This window comes from Meriones unguiculatus, chromosome 10, assembly GCF_030254825.1.
Source record: "Meriones unguiculatus strain TT.TT164.6M chromosome 10, Bangor_MerUng_6.1, whole genome shotgun sequence".
In the NCBI taxonomy this organism is placed as follows: Eukaryota; Metazoa; Chordata; class Mammalia; order Rodentia; family Muridae; genus Meriones; species Meriones unguiculatus.
In genome coordinates, this window is record NC_083358.1 from 76,571,789 (window position 1) to 76,593,281 (window position 21,493).

At 42.2% G+C, this 21,493-nt stretch overlaps 2 long non-coding RNA genes across 5 annotated transcripts; one reads left to right on the forward strand and one right to left on the reverse strand.

Annotated features, from left to right (window-relative positions):
• Nucleotides 1–721: 721 nt before the first annotated feature.
• LOC132657046 (uncharacterized) lies at nucleotides 722–2,448 on the reverse strand. Its single transcript, XR_009594888.1, has 2 exons — nucleotides 2,297–2,448; nucleotides 722–2,156 (listed from the first exon to the last, which is right to left on the reverse strand). It is a non-coding gene; the product is annotated as an uncharacterized LOC132657046 (long non-coding RNA).
• Nucleotides 2,449–11,906: 9,458 nt separating this feature from the next.
• LOC110553457 (uncharacterized) lies at nucleotides 11,907–19,931 on the forward strand. Of its 4 annotated transcripts, none has more exons than XR_009594692.1 (6): nucleotides 11,909–12,166; nucleotides 12,273–12,443; nucleotides 12,736–13,046; nucleotides 13,145–13,241; nucleotides 18,505–18,682; nucleotides 18,897–19,931. It is a non-coding gene; the product is annotated as an uncharacterized LOC110553457 (long non-coding RNA). The 4 variants fall into 4 exon arrangements; XR_002476713.2 differs by having other exon boundaries at nucleotides 11,914–12,166; nucleotides 12,736–12,820; nucleotides 18,897–19,930; XR_002476712.2 differs by having other exon boundaries at nucleotides 12,736–13,241.
• The last annotated feature ends 1,562 nt before the right edge of the window (nucleotides 19,932–21,493 follow it).

Below are 21,493 nucleotides of genomic sequence, written 5' to 3' on the forward strand. Positions count from 1 at the left end.
AGGATACCAGTTAGAGGTCAGAGTGAGAAAGGTCACCCCAGTGACCGAAGGCCGAGGAGATGCTGTTTAGAGAACACATATTCTCTTGAAATAGGAAAAGTTAGCTGAGAATGAGAAAGGAGGAGAAGCAATAGATACATAGTAGGTCTGAAAAAGTCACTAAGGTGAACCTTTACTTGGACTGCAGATTCACCGGCGTGTTTCAGGGCTTTGAGACAGGGCACCAGGTGTGTGGATTTTACCGGTGTAAGCCCTGGCCCCCTTTCTTCCCGTGCATCGCACAGTTACAGCCTGTGTATAATTCTTGCATAACTGAATTGCTCAGTGTGACCTACTGAAGATGCACAAGGCATCTTTACAAGGAGTGATCATAATTGCAGCAACCGCTGGCAAAGGTGTTGTTTGGAAGCAGGTGTCCAGGAATGGCAGGTTGGGAACAGCTGGCCAAAGTCCGTTTTTCAGGTTAGCAAGGTTTCCAATCCGGGGCTATCATAGCTTTGGAATGGCATATGGTGTGATGAGTGACATCGATGATTAAAGACTGAGAAGCCATTGAAAACAATAAAAAATTATTAGGAAATCCATCTGGAATACATTGAATGTCAAAATAAATGCCCTGGGGTTATTCATCAACAAATCTGCATTTTTTAGAAAGGTCATATGACAATCGGCTTGATTTCCTCAAGTTGGATCAAAGGACAAACCATTAATTGAACTCCAGTTCTGCCATGAATGAACATTTTGAATTTTATTTTAGCTTAACTGATCTCCACACAGCTTTAGACGAAACAAAAAGAGAAATACATCCATATACACAGATAATATACCAAATATGAAAAGTAATTAGCTGATAGGGCAATGGGTATAATGAATAATTTGGTTTCTTCTTGATTGTTGTTGTTGTTCCTGATTTCTGCTTGTCTCTATCTTAAAAAGACATCTAAGCAGCCATTTTAAAACATGAGTAAAATGTGGAATACTTGCCAGGCATGGTAGCACATGCCTTTAATGCCAGTACTCGGGAGGGCAGAGACAGGCGTATCTCCCAGAGAGTTCAAGCCCACCCTGGTGTCTACAGAGCAAGCCCAGGCTACACAGAGAAACCCTGTCTCAAAAACAAACAAAAAGATGGATAATAACTACCAGCATAGGAAAGATCCAAAGAACTGACAAGATCAAATGCTTTGAGGACCTGAAGCAACAAAAAACTCTTACAAATCACCGATATTAATGCAAAATTATTCAGACACTTTGGAAGATTTAGATAAATGAGATTTTTGTAGCAGCATTAGTCGTAATTTCCAAAATTCTCCGCGGTAGGTGAGTGAACAAGGAAGCTGTGGAATATCCAACAATGGTCTTTTATTCATCACTGAAAAGGAATCCATTTCAAGCCACAAAAACATAGGGAAAACTTTAAATACCTATTACTAAGTGAAAGAAACAGAAATGAAAAATCTACCTACTATATGATTCCTACTATGTGACATCATGAAGAAGTCAAAACTGTGGGACAGGAAAAAAAAAAAAAAGACTAATAACCAAGGACCAGGGAAAAATAAAGGCGAATACATGGAACATATAGGTTTTTCAGAACAATTAAATTATTCTGTGTAGCATCAAAATGTTCTGTTTAATATTTCGCATAGAACACACAATGCCTAATGTAAATCAATGTTGAGGGATTAGAAAGCTAGCATCTGGGTCATTGTATCTCTGTCTACCCATCTATACACACAAGCATTGATATGGCCTTATCATTTCTGCCATCCTTAATGTCATTTCCATTTAGAGATAAAACGAATAAAAGAAGTATCACCCATCTTGGGGTTTTACTGTCACCTTCAGTCAGCACGTCGATGAATCATCTCCGTAGGTATCACAGAGGCGACTGTCACTCAAGAAAGCGCAGGGAGCTTCAGACAGCTTATGGACTGAGCACAGACCTCGCTCTGAGGTAGGATGTGTGCGACAGGAAGCTGCAGTTCTTGGCTGGTCGCTATAGAAGTAGGTGGAGGAAGCTTCTACTCCCATATAGGCTGTTTTTCCTTGAACATTTCCAGTCTTCCGGGTTATACTCTGGCTTCCTGGACCTCAGTATCCACACTCTTCACCCACCACTGTGTTCTGCAGTGCACCTATGTTGTGAGCACGTCCTGTCAGAAACATGGCACATTTGTGTCTTTCCACAATGTCAGAATAAAGGAAATTCCTCCAAAACCAGGGTCCTAAAACAATTGCAAGGTTCCAGGAAATCTGCTGCCCATGCAATCCCCAGAAAGCAGCTAACACCCACCGTGTGCCCTGAAGCCGGAGGTTGCAAATGCGGGCAACCTGACTTATCTCCCACCCTGCGGTTCTGAAGAGTAGTTTATCAGGGTCTGGCAAAGCCTTGCTTTCTCCCCTCTGTACTTTCAAATGCAAACTCTGCTCTCAGCCTGCACAGTGCCACCCTCTGCGCCCTCCGATGCTGAGTCACCAGGTCACAGGGGCGTCACCTCTCAGACCAGTAAAAGCTTGCTTTCACTGTAGAGGCTGATCTGGGTTCTCTTGCATTCATTTTTCCCTGCCCATTTATTTCTTGCATTTTCTCACACAGAAGTTATTGAATAACAAGCATTAGTTATTAGTTATTGAATAGCAACCAGGTTCAGTGGTTTCAATGGCAGCACATTTTCAGACGGTCCTACTTTCCTTGGTGATCTAGGGGAGATGGACACAGTTTTTTTTTTATTTTAATTTTAATTATTGATAAAAGCACTCATATCACACAATAAACCTTTCAGTCTGTATTTTTTAAGGATTAAACATGAAGAGTTAAAAGGGCTGTCTTTGGTACTTCTCTACGGCTGTGAAGAGACACCATGACCAAGGCAACTTAGAGAACTGGGGAATTCAGTCTCAGAGGATTAGACTCCATGATCACAGTGGTGGAGGCATGCCAGCAGTCAGGTCTGCATGGTACTGGAGCACTAGCTGACACTTTATATTCCAAGACACAACCACGAGGCAGAGACAGCTAACGGGGAGGGGTATAGCCTTTCGAAACCTCAAGGCTCATCTCTAGTGACCCACCCCTCCCCTCTCAACCCTTCCCAAACAGTTAAGCAAACTGGCGACCAACCATTCAGGTATGTGTGCCTATGGGGTCCAGCCTCATTCAAACCACCACAAAGGCTGCTGCGGAATTTCAGAAATGTAAATGGAGTCTGTATGGACCGCAACCTAAAGCAGCCACAGGGAAGGGTCTGCCTCTATTAAACTGGGTTGTTGTGGGTCATGGGTTTCTGAGTGAAGATACAGTGATGAGTCCAGCTGCAGAGGTCCAAGTCCAGAAGAAGGAACAGAAGATGGATGGAAGTCTACATGGTCGACTAGGAAGATAGATAATGGCTCTTGAATAAGCTGTGTCAACAGTGGAGGATGAGCTGAGCTGTTCCCTGGAGACAGTTTGGAATTCTCTGCCTACTGTTTTTTTTTTTTTTTTTTTTTTCAGTGTATAGAACAGGTGTCACATGACAGGTTGATGGGGGCTGTCACTGTCCCTGTTCTGGGTGCTAATATTATTATGGGGTCCAGGTGAGGAGTTTCATACTTTCCTTGGTGTGGTGGTTCCAGAAGGTTCCTGGGCCTGGTTACCCTGCCATGATTTTAATATGCTCAAGTGTTCCTACAGTCTTAATTCACCTTGGTAAATCTAGAAATTAGCATCTTCCTCCTTTCCTTCTTTCCTTCTTTCCTTCTTTCCTTCCTTCCTTCCTTCCTTCCTTCCTTCCTTCCTTCCTTCCTTCCTTCCTTCCTTCCTTCCTTCCTTCCTTCCTTTCTTTCTTTCTTTCTTTCTTTCTTTCTTTCTTTCTTTCTTTCTTTCTCGAGGCATCAAGGCAGGGTTTCTTTGTGTAGCCTTGGCTGTCCTGGATTCACTTTGTAGACCAGGCAATCCACTTGCCTCTGCCTCCCTGAGTGCTGGCAATAAAGGCATGTACCACCTAGCTCAGCTAAATTAGCATGTTTCTACTCCTAGAAAGAAGTTGTTTATCAGTCAGTGCTGCTTGGTTTTTATGTTTCCACCCAGGCCCACAGTCATCTTCAGTCTTCAGAGTGCTCAAGATCTGTTTGTAAACCGTGTGCTACACAATGTGGACTAAACTAGAGCAGGGCAAAGCCTGATGCCAATGACCTAATTTGTTAGAGCAAATACACAGTGCATTGGTGATCATTCGCCAGAGAGAATGACCAGTTGGAGTTCTGTCTTGGAGATCTCTCTCTATGTGTGTATACATACAAAGAGATTTGCTATTGATGCATTGGCTTTTCTGGGGCCAGTAAAAATAATGCATGTCTGTTCTGCTCAGATATACAAAGGGCAGAACAAAGTACAATTTCATCAGAGTCCAGCTTGGGAAACAAGTATGCTTATTGGGCTTGCATACAGAACACAGGTGAAGGGTTACTTAGAGGAGCATGAGTGACCTCAAGACAGCTGCACCGCTGCAAAGTCCCAGCCATTATAAATAACCCGCCTCGTGGAAGCTGCACCACAGAGTCCTCCTTTTGGCTAACCTCCAACTCCCTGTACACGCTAGCATTTCCCAGGATCCTTTAAGGCTGGCGGGGGCGGGGGGGATAGTGAAGGAAAGAGTGTTAGGTGAGGGTCATGTGAGGCCCATGGCTGCTGGAAAAAGCAGAGTTTCAGTTTAAAATGGAGGTGGAAAAGGATCACTCTGGTGGGCTAGCCTTTCTGAACTCTTCTCTTCAAATGGCTGGGGAGGCCCGCCCAGGTTTGAAAAGATATGCTATATTTGGTAAATTGGCTCAGACGTCAATCTCACTGAGAATACTCCTCACAGATGCATTAAGAATATGTCACCGAATGTCTGAGCACTCATGGCCCAGATAAGATCACATTTTGACTGATCATCATACTCGATGACTATGCAGAAGGTCCAGAAACTCATCTTGATAGGCAGCTGCCACACCATGAGAAGAACAGGTTTGAAAGGGAGTCACTGGCTACACATTCAGTCTGAACGATCTTGTAACATTGGTGGTGTCATACTGGGGAGCCCCTCATGCTGGCCAATGGTGAGGGGATGACTGTTGCACCACAGAGGGGAGATGGAGGAGAGAGCAGAGGCTCATGACATTGCAGCTTCTCAGCCAGATGGGAGGGGCAATGGTGCCAGCCTGAGCCTATCTGCAGGCTTGCACTCTCATGGCTGCACCCAAGGAACACTTGTCTCTGAGAGATACTCAGGCTCAGAAGAAGCCCAAAGCAGAGTTCCAAGGAGTGAGGGAAGTTACAGGACCACATGTTCCTCTGAAAAATGTCATGCCCTCTGCCCTCTGCCCTCTGCCCTCTGCCCTCTGCCCTCTGCCCTCTGCCCTCTGCCCTGTGCAATGGTACTAAGACTGTAAAACCTGACAGTGTGTGGGATAGCCAGATTTGCCAGGTCAATGATAGCTCTGTTTGTTCCGTAACAGTGTAAAAATCTTGGATGTTTCCTCTAGACTCTGTAATTTAGAGGAAAATCCTATTCCTCTGCTGAGGCTACCAGAGCAAAGCACAGCCGAATGGCTAATGCTGCAGAACCTTTATTCTGGAGGCTCAGGGTCTGAGATCTACTTCTCAGCAGCATTGTTTCCTGCTGAGGACTGAGGGAGAATGGGTTCCCTTCTGGCGTTTGCAAGCAGGAGTTAGTACCGCTTGGCTTTGGCTGCCTTTCTGTACCAATTGCGCCATTTGCACAGTGAGCAAAAATAAATAAAATAAATAATCACGGAATATTTATTTTTTATTAATTTCTTCTAAATGGCATATATGAAGCCCTCCTTTATGTCTGTTTTCTTATTTCTCCCCTTCTCTTTCTCTTTTTTTTCCTCCACAACCTCTACCATGTATTTTCCTTCAAATCTGTGACCATGATAGGTAACAGAAACAAGAGCCTCCTAATTCTTTCAACTTGGTGTTACCTGAAGCACAGGAGCTACAGCTTAGATATGATGTGTTGAAGATGTGGTCTCCAGGTGATGGCTCTGTTGGGAAGCAGAACTTTTAGGAAGCTTAAACAAAAGTTGGGGTGCTTGGGACTTACTCGTTTTTCTGTTGTAGTTTGAACGCAAAATATTATCCATAGGTTACTGTGTTTTAGAGTTAAGCCAGTGCCACTGTAGGAGGACCTTCGAGAGCTAGAGCCTGGCTAAAGGATGTAGGGGAATAGATGAGGCAGGGCATGTAGATGGACTCTGCTTCCTGGCCCTTGAGGATGTGACGAGTACTAGCCATATGCTTGCTCTCTTTGCCGTGAACACCACTAACTTTCCCTCTGACAAGGGACTGTACCCACTTAAACTGAGAGACAAAATAAATCGTTCCTCTCTTTAGTTGCTTCCTTTGTGTTGTTTGAGAATATCTTGTCGAAAGAAACAGCTCTCATATCAAAGAAATGAAAGACATGGTTTATTCCGGAGCCAAATGTAAGTGATTGTGACCTGGGAACATATATGCATGTCTCCCAGAACATAATGTTCCAGTGTGGAAGTATCTTCACGGAGTTTTTATAGTAACACAACAGAGGAAGTTATAAATCACGGCATTTTAAAAGCACATTGGTGGACACCCCTACCCTTGGCAATCGACAAAGAAACACTTTTTGCTGTTGTTCTTATGTCAGTCAGAGGCGGAGCAGATGGGTGGTCCTTTGTTCATCCTATCTTGATGCCTGGCTTGGTGGCCAAAGCTGTCTCATCAAATCAAATCCAGGCAGTGCAGTGGGAGGCAGACAGACACAGAGGTTTGCAGATGTCCATGTGACCCACAGACCTACTCTCCAGTGCATGGCACAGGCTGGCCATAGACACCCACTTGCTGTCATGCTGCTCAGCAATGATGGAGGATATCACCCAGGGGCCTGACACCTGTGTGGCCAGCCTGCAGAGGGAGCCACTACAGTGTGTGAGTATGTGGTGATCAGATGGGAAAGAAAAAGTGAAGCAGCTTGAGCAGTAGGAAGAGAGATGGAAATGGAGACTCAGGATGGAAGAGAGTAGCCTGCTGTGAGTGGCCAGCCCAGCCACCTGGAGCCAAAGTGAGGTTCCAGCCGGAGCTGCCACTGAGGGTTAGATCTGATTCCATGGCTATGCAGTGGCAGAGGTCAGTGTTGATGTCCATGGCTCATATTACCACTAGAGAGTGTGAGTTGGGGCAGCTGCCAGGGACTCCAAAGATGTCCAGGAGCTGGGTGTAACTGGCCACACCCCTCCCTGGATGTGGTGCTCTGAAAAGCTGGGCCCATCTCTCACCAGCAGCAGGAGTTGGTAGAGTGTGCCCTGTACCTTACCTGGACAGCAGTGCTGACCCCGGTGGCAGGGGCTCAGGTGAGCCTTCCCTGAGGCCGAGAGCAGGGGAGAGCTGGCCCGGCCACTGCTGGCTGCAGCATTCAGCTGCCCCCGCCCCCCCTGCTGTGGGGAGGTACAGGCACAGGTCATGCCCCAGCCCCTTGCCACCTTCAGCAGTCAGGAAATCTCTCACAGGGTCGTGGGCTCCAGAGAACTAGTTCTGCCTCTCACCATCTGTAGCAGTCAGGAGAAGTGGTCCTGGGGTCATGAGAATGGGTGAGCCAGTTCTTCCCCTTACTGGCTGTAACATTTGAGGCAGGGGAGAGGTCCTGCACCTTACCTGGGCAGAATAGTAGTGCTGGCCCTGGTGGAGGGCATGTGGATGAACCAGCCTGGAGGACAGAGTGAGGAAGAAAATCAGCAGTGTGAAGAGGCAGATAACAGAACGGGACAAAGTCTGTGCCAACTCTACATTTCCTGGGAGATTAATATATAGAATCTCTAAAGAATTAGATAGATCAAACTCCAAAAAGAACCATTCAACCAATAAATGGGTTAATGAGCTTAATGGACAATTTTTCAAAATAAAAAATGCAAATGGTCAATAAATTTTTGGAAACATGTCCAAGATTTCTAGTTATCAGAAAAATGCAAAGTAATGTTTTTCTGAGGTCCTATCTCACCTCAGGCAGAATAGCTGTCCTTCAGAAAAAATGACAACAAATGCTGACAAGGATGTGGAGAAAGAGGAAAACAGAATGAGAATCCCTAAGAAAAGAAAAGAACAAGCCTAAGAATAGAGCTACCGTATGATTCATCAACATCACTGGAAGGATTCTACGTCAGCACAGAGATACTTGCACAATACATTTATTGCTGAACTCTCACAATAGTGGTGACTAGAGGCCCCTCAGCACAGGAATGGGTGAAGAAAATATGGTGCCTACACACAATGGGTTCTTATTTAGTTGTAAAGAAGAATAAAATTATAATATCTGTAAGAAAATGAATGGACTGATGGTAATCATTATCATCAACCACACAAGTCACACTCAGTAAAAGAAATGCATGTGTTCTTTCATAGGTTGGGGCCAGCTTGGGTTACAAAGCAAAAACATGTTTCAATAAACAAAAAAAACCCCCAAAACCATGAAAGCATGTAAAATAGGGAAGAAATAGTGAAAAGACAAAGATGGCTTAAAGAGACTTGTTATCTTCAAAATAGGCTTTAATAATCATATTCATTATCATAAAGCAAAAATCCTTGATACAACAAAATATAAGCAAGAAATTAAACTACACTGCTGGAGAAAGGGGATATAACTACAGGGAGAACGAATAAAACCACAACAAAATTAATTAATAAATAAGTAACAAAATCACAGTAGAAAATCTTCGCAATAGTTTACTTTAAATACAAATGGGTCAAATTATTCAATAAAAAGGCATAGAGTGACTGACTAAATGCATAAAACCCAAACCTTTACTCACTACGGCTGGATGGGGTGGCACATGCCGTCTTTAAATCTCATAACTTACGAAGTGCAGGCAGGAGGATCTCTTTGAGTTAAAGGCCAGCTTCATCTTCATAGCCAGTTCCAGGCAAGCCAGATCTTCAAGGACCCATGTAAATAGACTCTAAATGATAGTAGGAACATTCCTATTTACCTTAAATAAAAATAGATTTTTAAATCAAACCTAATAAAAAGAAGTAAGGGATTTTGTTATATAGTAATAAAAAGAATACTAGCTTTAAATGTGCGCCCCATATCAGGGTGCCTACATATATGAAATAAATATTAGCAAACCCAATGGAAGAAATTTATTCTAATACAGAAACAGTAGAGGACTTTAAAACTCAATTTTCAGCAATGGACAGATCACTCAGAATGAAAGTTTAAAATAAACAACAGAATTAAACCTCACCCTAGGGGCTGGAGAGATGGCTCAGAGGTTAAGAGCACTGGCTATTCTTCCAAAGGTCCTGAGTTCAATTCCCAGCAATCACATGGTGACTCATAAGCATCTACAATGATTTCTGGTGCCCTCTTCTGGTGTATAGGCACACATATAGGCAGAATACTGTGTAAATAATAAAGAGATAAATCTTTAAAAAAATAAATAAGCTTCACCCTAGACCACATAGACCTAACAGATAGCTATAGACCTTTTCATCTAGTGGCTTCGGAATAGATAGTCTCCTGAATGGCACTGAGTCTCCTGTTTTCCATAAGAGGGCAGGCCACAAAAATGTCTCAACATGTTTTTCAAAAAGTTAAAATGTATTGAATACCTTTTCTGATAACAATGCAATGAAAGTAGAAATCAGTAATGAGAAAAGCTTCAGAAACTATATAAATACATGGGAATTAAACAATGAGAATCAGTAAAAGGAAGTTTTTCTTTTCCCTCCAAAATAAACAGGATTAAGAGAAAAAAGATTAGAAATTAGATATGAAGAATGAAGCCTCGAAACAGAAAGGATCTTCAGAGAGTTTCGGATGGCCACATACCAAATTTGATAACTCAAAGGCAATGAACACATCTGGGGATGACTACATCTTACACCGAAGCAGGACGAAACAAACCTGAGCACACGTGGGCTGGAATATTGAATCAGAAACACAAATCTTCTCACACACCTAAAGCCTAATATTTCCAAGATGCTCATCATCTTTACGCCTTGTTTTGCTTAAAATGAAGGAAATTAACTCAGACTAATTCCATATATATATATATACATATATATATATACATACATACATACATACATAATACTATGTACAAGGTTATAATAGTGGTATTGTGGTGAGTGGCAACGTCCAACTTTTTGGAACACTTTCTATGTGAATTTTCTAGAATCTCTGTCTGAGCTTCTTGCTTTCCATGTGCAATTCTGCACTCTTGCGGGGCAGGAGGAGGCATTCTCCTTTAGCTGCACATGCTTGGAATCCTCCTTAGTGCCGCTTCCATATTTTTTCTTTTTTTAAAAAAATTTTTTTATTATTTTTATATTTATTATAGTTTATTTACTTTGTATCCCAGCTGTCTCTCCCTCCTTCATTCCCTCCCAATCCCACCCACACTCCCTCATTCTTAAATGTGTTTAGATTACTATTTCCTCATTTGTCAGTGTTACCTCTTATTTTGAGATTAAGTGGTTCCTTTTAAAGATGCTTTCATAGTTGTAACCATTTGGTTGCTCCCAAGAAGCAGTGTACACTAAATGGATATGGTTCAAGAGGATTGTATTTGTAAATAAGAAATACACAATAGGCCGTGGTAGCTGTAGAGGGATGTATACAAAGCACACCTGAAGCCATTAGTGAGAGATACAATAAAAACAATTTATCAACCACATCAGGTAATAGAAGGAAACTGTGTAGCCACCTCTTCCTTATTCTCTCAAGGAAATGACAACTTGGATGGAGCTGTCCTCCAAATGATGGTCACACAGGGTCTGGAGTTAATTAACTGTAGGATTGGTTTGTGCCATCTTACACAAAGGACACAGGTCAAAGATTTGTAAAGTAATAAACAATTATTGTTTGTTTCTGTTTTGTTGGTTTTGATCCAAAGTTTCATATAGTCTGGGTTGGCCTTGGACTCTCTATATACCTGAAACTAGCAGTGAACTTCTGGTCCTCCTGCCTCTACCTCCCCGTTGCTGAGATTTTCAAGTGTGAGTCACCATACCCAGCTCTTTACATACTACTTTTGACTCTGTGTTTATATTCAACCCAATCACTGAAGAATAAATTGTTTTCATTTCTTTTAAAAATTATTCTAAGGATGGCAGAGAGGTGGGGATGAACTGGGAGAAGTAGAGGGAAGGAAACTGTAGATTATACTGTGTGAGAAAAGAATCTATACTTAATAAAAGGGGAGAAATCATTCTAAATGTAATCTTATTCATTGTGTAATCTGCGTTCTATGTATAGCCATTTTGCCTTTTCTTTTTAATAAAGAGATCATTTATAAACAAAATGAAAAAGATCAGCTTGGCAGTGGTGGCACAGGTGGTGGTAGAGGCAGGAGACTCTCTGGGTTCAAGGCCAGCCTGGTCTACAGAGTGAATTCCAGGACAGCCAAAGCTACACAGAGAAACCATGTCTTGAAAAACAAAACAAAACAAAACAAAACAAAACAAAACAAAACAAAACAAAACAAAATAGAAATTAAGATGTACAATAGAACTACATTATTTTAAGAATTTAAAGGTACAGTTAATCTAAGTTTGTCTTACACAATAGGAAATGGTTTTCTTTCTCCTCAGTGACAGCACAACTCCTGAAATAGCAGAGAAAAATCCTTTATGTATTTCTCATCAAGTTGCTGACAGTTGAGTCACAATTTTAATTTCATTTTAAACAGGCTTATTGGTTTGTATAGGGCACGTTGTAAACGGTAGCCCTGACAGTCTGAAATCGGCTGGGTCAACACTGGACTGAATTCTTCCAGTAGTTTATTTTCTCTGCTTGACTGTTTTGCTGAGGCAAGGCAGAAGTGCAGAGATAAGGCCGGCTGAACATCAATACTGAAACCAGTTCAGTCAGAACCTTGGCGTAACTCCTGCAATCACCCCATCCTGGGCTCTATGCATGCATGTGAGGGAGGCATGCACATGGAATGCCTCTGGCAAAAAGGAGAGGCCACCCAGAGCATGGTGTAAGAGCCTGTGCCCTTCACTCCCTCTGGGTTGGTACAGTCCTTTGGAGGGTTCACCATGCTCTCCAGTAAACTGGTTATGTCGGACTCAGGAAATGGTGCCGTGTTCTCTTCAGTGTATGCCAGTGACACATGCTATCTATACAGCTCTGGAAGACCTTAGGTTTGTCCTCCCTTCCTCCCTCCCTCTTTGTGTATGTGTGTTCACACAGGTGTGCAATGTGGAGGCCAGAGGCACCATTCTACTTTATTTATTTATTTTGAGACAGCATCTCTCACAGACCTGGAAGTTGCCAAGTAAGTAGGCTGATTGGCCAGCGAGTCCCAGAGACCTGCCTGTCTCGGCTTTACCAGTTCTGGGGTTGCAAGTGTGTGCCTCCCATGCCCACCTTTTGGAAAGTGGGTTCTGGGGTATGAACTCGGGTCTTTATGCTTGCAAGGTAAGTGTTTTAGCAACTCGGCTTCCTTAACCTTAGTTCATAATCTTAAAAACAGACAAACGATTAGATCCTAGCCTCTGTTAAGTACATTCTGATGTTTTGGAGAACCACACTGCAGTGGCTTAGAACCCTTGATTTTAGGAACACGCAACCCAGTTCTACCAATTTCACATATGGAAGGGCATGCCATAAGGACTTTGTCATTATGGCATGCCCTTCCATATGGATAATTTCTGTGGCTTGAAACACTTGTTAGTGGTTTGTTTTTACTCTTTCTTGCTCTGTTTTCAAGGATATGTGCGGCCCAGGCTAACCTCCTGCTATGTGTCTGAGGATGAGCTTCAACTTTTGATCTTCCTCCTCTATTCCCAAGTGCTGTGAGTATGGGAGCATACCACCGCACCACACCTGGCTTCAAGTTATTTTAAAGATCCAGGCTGACAGAGGAAAGTGTATTTTGGACTTACACTGACCAGCATTAGGCATTAGGCACATGTGACTCAGTCAGCACTGGAACATGGTTAATTTGGGATGCGCCTGAACTAATTTTTAAAAGTAGAAGGTTTCATTAATTTTTTTTGAGTGGATATAGTGAGTTAAAAGGTACGTAATTATGCACAAAATTTCACTTCAACTCATTCTTTTAACTTTAGTTTTAGACAAACCAGCGGCTCACGTTATCTTTCTTTTGTGCTGAATAGCTGCGGAATTATCTACGACAAGAAGATGATTTTCGAATAAAGGCATAGACAACTGCGCTAGATAGACGTCTCAAGATCGTTGCAAATACATTCAAAGGTATTTGAGTGAGGAAAATGTGCTCATGAAAAAAAGTGTTTCTTTCAGTTTCCCTTTGTGCTACAGTAGTTGGTGTCCTGTTCTCCACCTGGCAAGCTCCTGAATAAGATGTGAAGAAGACGACAGAGAAAAAAAATTTATTTCAGAGTCACCTTTTACAATAAGCAACAAGGAATGTAGAAATGTTAGTGTTGTCATTCTGAATAGCACAGTGCCATCCTTGCTATTTCAAAGCCTTTTTATTTAGTTCTGAGATTCCGCTCCTAGGAGAATAACTAGCAGATGAGCATTCTGAAAACGTACAAGTAATTACATGAATAATTATTCAGCCGAACAGGAGAAATATATGTATCCACACATTTACCGTAAGTGCGCTTAAGTTAGGAAAGCCCATCTGCAGGAGATAATTGATAGCAGCTTTTCCAGAGGACTCGCTTGTTTGGTTTTGATGAAGCTGACCAACATCTGGCATTTTTGCAGTGTTAGAAAAGGTTGAAATTTGAAGCTGTGAAAGAAATATCTATCTATCTATCTATCTATCTATCTATCTATCTATCTATCTATCTATCTATCTATCTATCTGTTTATAATGTTTCTTGCCTTTATTCGACTTTAAATTTTTTTCCTTTTTATTGAAAATAGATTCTCTTCTCATACAATCCATGTTGATTACAGTTTTGCCTTTCTTTACTCCTTCCAGTTCCTCCCCACTGCCCCTACTGTCTGGATCAACTCTCTTTCTGTCTCTCATTGGAAAAGAATAGGCTTCTAGGAAATAACTACCAAACACAACAACATAAAATATAATAAGATAAAACCATCGTATCGAGCCTGGGCAGGGAACTCCAACAGAAGAAAAAGAGCCCTGTGAACAGGCACAAGAATCAGAGACCCACTCATTCACACACTCAGGAATCCCATAAAAATCCTTAGCTGAAATCTGTAATATACATTCAGAGGACCTGGTGCAGGCCAGTGTAGGTCATGTGCTTTGGCTTCAGTCATGGGATCCTTGCTTACTTGACTCACAAGGCCTTATTTTCTTGGTGTCCTCTGTCCCTTCTGGCTCTTTCCACCTCCTCTTCTGAGCAATGAGGAGAGGGATTTGATGGAGAAGGGCTATGTAGATCTATGCTTTCCAAGGGCTCTCTCTGCATAATGTCTGGCTGTGGGTCTCTGTATCTGTATTTGTCTGCTGGAGGACAAAGCTTCTCTAATGATGACTGCATAAAAACATTGATCTGTGAATGTAGGAGGGTATCATTAGGAATAATTTTATTGATACCATTTTCCCTTCCTTCCTTCTTTCCTTCCTTCCTTCCTTCCTTCCTTCCTTCCTTCCTTCTTTCTTTTTAATAAGATCAGTAGTGTTTGGGTTTACCCTAGGTCTCTGGACTATCTAATCTCTGGTTCTTGGTCACCCAAGCAGCAGTGGACCTTAGCTTAAATCTGACATTGGTTGTCTACTTCCACAAATTCTGTGCCACCATTGCTCTAGGATTATCTTGCAGGCAGGACAGATTGTAGATCAAAGCTGTTGTGGCTCGGTTGGTGTTTGTGTTTTTCCTTGGGTAACACTCTAGTGTAGGGGGGAAGACTCTATGTAGGCACCAGTTAGGCTTTTCCATGTTCAATGAGTCTTGTGGATGTTGTCCTCTGAAATGGGGTCCCATTGGCAGTTTTCAAAAGGCGACCATTGTCTTGGCAACAGCCTCGATTGTAAGAGACTTTAACTTAAGAATTATTTTGGCAGGGAGGCAGAGGCAGGCAGATCACTGTGAGTTCAAGGCCAGCATGATCTACAGAGTGATTTCCAGGACAGCCAAGGTTGCACAGAGAAATCCTGTCTCAAAAAACAAAACAAAACAAAACAAAAAACCAACAAAACAACAACAAAAACCAAAACGAAACAACAACAACAACAAAAGAATTATTTTGGATAATTCTCTGCTTATGTATTAAGTTAATTGTGAACTCAGTCTTGTAAAGTTATTAACCTGGTCACTCCTAACTTCCCTGTTTAACCTTGTCACCCACTTATTTTACTAAGAATAATGTACTAGCATCATGCTTTCTTAAAATTAGATTTTTCAATAAATGTTTACCTACTTCTTACATGCAAGAACTACTTCAAGTAGTAAGGTTAGCCAAAAAGGGCCTTGGATTTGAGCTCAGTCCACAGAATGCTTGCCTTGCAAGCATAAGAAATCAAGTTCAAGCTGTAAAACCTACTTAAAGAAGGTGGTTGTGGTGGCATGTGCTTGAAATCATTGTTCTGGAAAAGCAGTGACAGGTGGGTCCCTGTGGCTCAATGGACAGCCAGCCTAGCTTGCTCAGTAGTCTCCAGAGCCTTGTCTCAAAAACCAAGGTGGATGGCTCCATAAAAATGACCCCAGAGGTTGCTTTCTGGCATCCCTGTGTATGTGTATAGTCATGTGTTCACACATACACACACACACACACACACACACACACAGCCAAAGACCTGTTCCATGATGGCGTGTGACAGTCTAGTGGAAGAACCTGAGAGAGTGTGGAAGATGGATCAGGCAGAGGAGAGGGAGTAAACCTCCCAGCCAACAGAGGAAGTGGCTCAGGAATTTGCCATGGGAATGTATGATGAGATGCGTAAATAAGTGAGAAAGAAGAGGATCATTTCCACCACCACCACACAAAGAAAACTAACGAAGGTAAAGAGACATGAAAGAACTTGATAGGTGATAGTGGTAGAGCATATGTGTGTGCTTGTGTGTCTGTGTAAATAAACTAGAACAGAATGGAATAGAACAGAACAGAAGACAAACCCACAGAGATCCACCTGTGTCTGCTTCCTTAATGCTGGGATTAAAAGTGTGCACCACAATGCCCAGCTTCAACTTTGTATCTTTCTCTCTCTTCTCGTATCCAAGTTGAGGCAGCGCAGTCACTCTCATGCCCCCTCTCATTCTAGGTTACTGAAGTAGCCTAGGTCTCCTGCTGCCTTAGTCTTCCCTCTCATCCATCAGCTGGCAGCACAGTTGCCAGAGTAATTCTGGAAAAAAAAAAGACTCAAAGGGTTAATCTTTTAAGGTCCACAGCAGAGCACTTGTAAATAAAATAATAGGACACAGGATTTATTTGTAAAGACCAGAGTACAAATGATTGGTATTGGAGGGAAGGGAGATAAACTAAGAAAATCTCCTCTCCATTTTTATTCCTCTTTTTCATCACTCTCTCTTTTCTCTTCTTTTTTTTCTTCTCCTTTGTTTTTGTTTCTACACTGTCCTTTTCCATTTTTCTTTTTTGCTTCTCTGTTATCTTCTTTTGTCTTTTCATTTTTTCTTTTATTGTTTTCTTCTTTTTTCCCCTGTTTTGTTGGTTTTTTGTTGTTGTTGTTGTTTTTTCTTCTTTACTTTCTTTTCACAAAGCTCAATCACTTTTCCAGCCTGGATTTAGTGTATTCAGGCATAAGTGGTAAGTTGATCCGTTGTCCCTTCCTCTAGCTCAGGACATGTGACACTTGATTCATACATGTTTGGGCTTAAAGAAAAAAAAAATGAAAAACAAAACAAAACAAAACAACATCCCCTCCCCACTTTGCCTCCTTCTGTCCTCACACTTTTCCTGTCCTTCTGTCTTCCTTTATTTCCTCCTTCCTTCTCTTTCTCAGTCTCTCTTTGAGATGGGTTTTACTCCATTCCAGGTTGGCCTCAAATTTACAATAATCTTTCTGCATTAGCCTTCAGTCAACCTCGATATAAGTATGTGAAAATGTCATGAGGAAGGTCATTGTTCAGGGCTATTGTACATATGAACTCATAGGAGCTGTAATTGTATGCACATGACTCGCACAAGATCAAGCCAGCCCAAACCCCAGCATGGATCAGGAGGAGCTCATAAAATCCCACCCTCACAGAGGAACTACTGGCAACTGAGTGTTTTTATAGCGTGTTGTGACATACCTCAATCAAGAACAAAGGTATTTTTAAAAAGAATAAATGGTATTAGAGGGATGGCGCAATTAGACTGACAAAATGAAAACAAGCTGGCAATAGGTAAGAAATAACATCTGAATGCCAATCTTCAGGAAGAAGCCAATTATTAAAAAGGCTGTCCTGTGTAGTTAGTATGGCTAGAGGAAGGAGATTGTTTTCTTTGTGGGTTCAACCCTTGATGGGTTGCCCCTGTAGCTGGTCCTACAGCCATACACATAACAGCATCACTAAGTAAATTCAGCGGGTAGAAAAAGATGGGTACGTGAAACTGGAAGGAAAGAGTAGCGGGTAGGCTGGAGGGGAGGAAGTGAGGGAGGAGGAGCTGGAGGGGAGGAAGTGAGGCATATATTTGATCAACACATATTATATGTACACATTAAATTCTTGAACATTGATTTTTTTAAGAAAGAAGGTCATTGTATTATGAAAAAAAACAGATAAAAAGGTTGAAACATATGATAATCTCAAAGCTGGATATCTGTGTGGAGACTTACTGCTTCATTATTCATATTTTGTGTTTAAAATGGTTGTAGTGCCTGTTTGTTTTCTAACGAGAAGAGAAGGTGTAGATTTGGGCGAGTGAAGAGGATGTGGGAGGAGCTGAGGGAGGGGAGACAGTAATCACAGCATATTATATGAAAAAGTTCATTTTCAAGGAAAAAAAAACATCCAAAATTAAAAGATTTTTTTAAAAACGTAGGCCAGTCTTCCTCTTACACTGTTCAGATGAAAGGGTAGAGTCCTCTTTCCTCTCTGTCATTTAACACATGTTTCTTGAGCATCTGCTAAAGGAGACCAACAAAACAATCCTTGAGGTCTGTCCTTGCGAGTTTCTATCTTTAAATCTTTGCTAACTCCCACTTTCTCAGAGATGTCTTCCTTCGTCACTTGTGAGTTTTTAATTGAGGTGAAATTTCCACATCCCACAGGTATCTTTACATGTATAGAAACCTCAGCAGCGCTGTGTAAACCCTACCACTAGCACTCTGTTTACTCTAGCAAGTGTTGAAACGTTTTTACCATCCAAAAGATGGTAAAGAAGTCACTCCTTCAGCAACATCCCAGATTGTAGGCTCCAGGCTTCCAATCTTTCCTGCTATATTTCTTATTTATAATCTCATTTCTATTTTATTAGTCTCTTAAGGTTGCAGCACCCAGCTACCAAAAGGCAGGCTTCTTGGGGTTCTGGAGGTTAGATGGATGAGATCAAGATGGTAGTATGGGAGGGACAATGTGCCCGTGCTTCTCCCATTGCTCCTGACGGTTGGTTACTTATTTCTTTTTTGCAGTGCTCAAGACTGAACCCAGAGTCTCATGAATACAAGGAAGTTCTACCACGGAGGCCAAGCCCCAGCTCTGCTAGTAACTGGTGGTGTCCCTTAACTTCTCAGTGCATCTTAGCCCTCGTCTTCACGCGCAGTCCTCCTGGGTAGATATCCCCGTCTGTATGCCCCTCGTTCACAGAGAGTAAGTTATTTTGGATTACAGGGGAGCCACTCCCCACTGTGATCTCATTCTTCCCTCAGTGTATCTGCAGTGAAATTACTTCCAGGCAAAGTCACTGTCTTAGCTACCAGGGGCTCGGATTTCGGAAGACGAATTTGTGGGAAGGACATAGTTCATGTATAGCTCAGTACACTACCTACTTTGTCTGTAATGCCTATTGTTTATTTCTCTTCAGTTGGATACCAGTCACCAAGGATGCTCCATCCTCTTCACCTAGTCATGCAATGGCTGATCAACTAACAACTAGAACATAACCCCCAACCCCCTTGAAGAAATGGCTACGTCTGTTGGCGATTCTCCGATTCTTCATCTGGGATGGAACCTCGCATACAGCAGGAGCTTGTATTTGTTGGATGACCCTGACATTTGGAGTCGGATGGACCACAGTCTGTGACAAGCAGTGAACATGCAACTGTGTACCTGAGCCAGATACAAAGACAAGACAAGACGTTTTGATTTATAGAAGTCAAGATGTAAGGATTGAAGGAGAAATCCTAACACATTTTCTCATGATAGCTGGTTACGATCTTAAGTGCTTTACATACCAGAAAACGAGGACTGCGACCTTAACTCTTTCCTCAAGCTTCCAGACATAAAATATTCTACATTTCCACACATGGATCACACCCTTGTTCTGTTGAACATTTACATAATTACATATCAATCAGCCAATTTTTTTTGTTCCAAAATTATTTTTTATACAGAATAAACACAGGCAGAATAGCTCAGTTCATCTGAAAGACACTATAAGCTAGAAGGTAGTCTTCAATTAATTCACAAAGACATGTTAAGAAAAAAAAAGCTGATGAGGAGAAGGGGAGGAGAGGACAAACAGATTACCAGATGAAGAGTTTTATATGATAATGTGGCAAATATATCAAACTTTAAAAACTATTAAAGACTGATATTCCAAACAAGGACCATGCATGGAGATAACCTAGAACCCCTGCACAGAGGTAGCCCATGGTAGCTCAGTGTCCAAGAGGGTTCCCCAATAATAGGAACAAGGATCATCTCTGACATGAACTCATGGGCTGGCTCTTTGTCCACCTCCACCTGAGGGAGAAGCAGCCTTAACAGTCCACAGAGGAAGACAATGAAGCCAGTCCTGATGAGACCTGATAGACTAGGGTCAGATGGAAGGGGAGGAGGTCTTCTATCAGTGGACTGGGAGAAGGCGTAGAAGAATGAGGAGGGAGGGTGGTGTTGGGAGGGGGTTAGGGAGGGGGCTACAGCTGGGATACAAAGTGAATAAACTGTAATTAATATAAATAAAATTAAAAAAATTTAAAAGTGCTTTAGAGGCATGTCAGTGGGATCAGCAGACAGCAGGTGGCGCTACCCATCTTGATTTAGCAGCAGCCATCTACCGTGGAAATAACTGAAATACACAATCAATCCCTTTAGCATTGTAATTGGGACAAATGATAGAGGTTTTAGAATTCTTTTGTAGTGTAGCTTTCCCTGAATACTGTATTTTCACAGCTAGCTAGGCACACTCTTTCTAATGACTGAAGCTTAGGAAAAGTAAAGAATGTGAGAGATGAAGATAGAAATGGGTTGCAGCTTATAAGAGTGAATGTCCGTGGCCTAGTAAGGCCTCAATGAAGGTGGATGAGGTAATCAAGAGTAGTTCATGTCAGAGACAGCCCCTGCTCTCCCTACTGGGGGACCCACGTGGAGACTGAGCTGTCATGGGCTACATCTGAGCAGGGGGTCTAAGTCCTCTATGCATGGTCCTTGGTTGGTACATCAGTCTCTGCAGTTCCCCTGGGCCCAGATTTTTTGGCTTTGTTGGTCTCCTTGTGGAGCATCTGTCCCCTCTGAGTCCTTTTATATTCCCCTTCTCTCGTAAGACTTGCTGTGCTCTGCCCAAAGTTTGGTTGTGTGTCTCTGCGCTTGCTTCAATCCCCTGCTGGGTGGAGTCTTTCAGAGGACATCTTTGGTAGGCTCCCATCCTGTTCCCTCTCTTCCACCACTTCCATACCAGGCCACAGAAGAAGAGGATCCAGGCAGTCCTGATGAGATCTGATAGGCTAGGGTCCGATAGTAGGGAAAGAGGACCTCCCCTAGCAATGGACTAGCAGAGGGGGATAGGGGGAAAAGATGGAGTGAGGGTGGGACTGGGAGGAGATGAGGGAGGGGGGCTTCAACTGGGATACAAAGTGAATAAATTGTAAAGTAATAATAAAATTAAAAAAGAGTGAACGTCTACTTAATTGGTTGATGCTTTACAGAGCTGGATAGAGAATTCTCAACATTAATCTCCAATGGCCAAGAAGCACTTAAAAGAATTGCTTAACTTTCTTAGTCATCAGGAAAATGCAAATCAAACTGATTCTGAGATTCCATCTTATGCCCATCAGAATGGCTAAGATCAAAAACTCAAGTGACAGCACATGCTGGCAAGAGTGTGGAGAAAGGGGAACATTCCTCCAAGGCTGGTGAGAATGCAAAATTGTACATCCACTGGGGAAATCAATCTGGCATTTTCTCAGAAAATTGGCAGTAGTTCTCCCTCAAGACACAGCTATCCCACTCCTGGGCATATACCCAAAAAGATCACAGTATCACAAGAACACTTGCTCAATTATGTTTATAGCAGTTTTATTCATAATAGCCAGAAACTGGAAACAACTCAGATGTCCTTCAACTGAAGAATGGAAAAAGAAACTGTGGTACATTTACACAACGGAATACTGCTCAGCTGTTAGAAACAAAGACATCATGCCATTTACAGGCAAATGGCTGGAACTAAAAAACATTATCTTG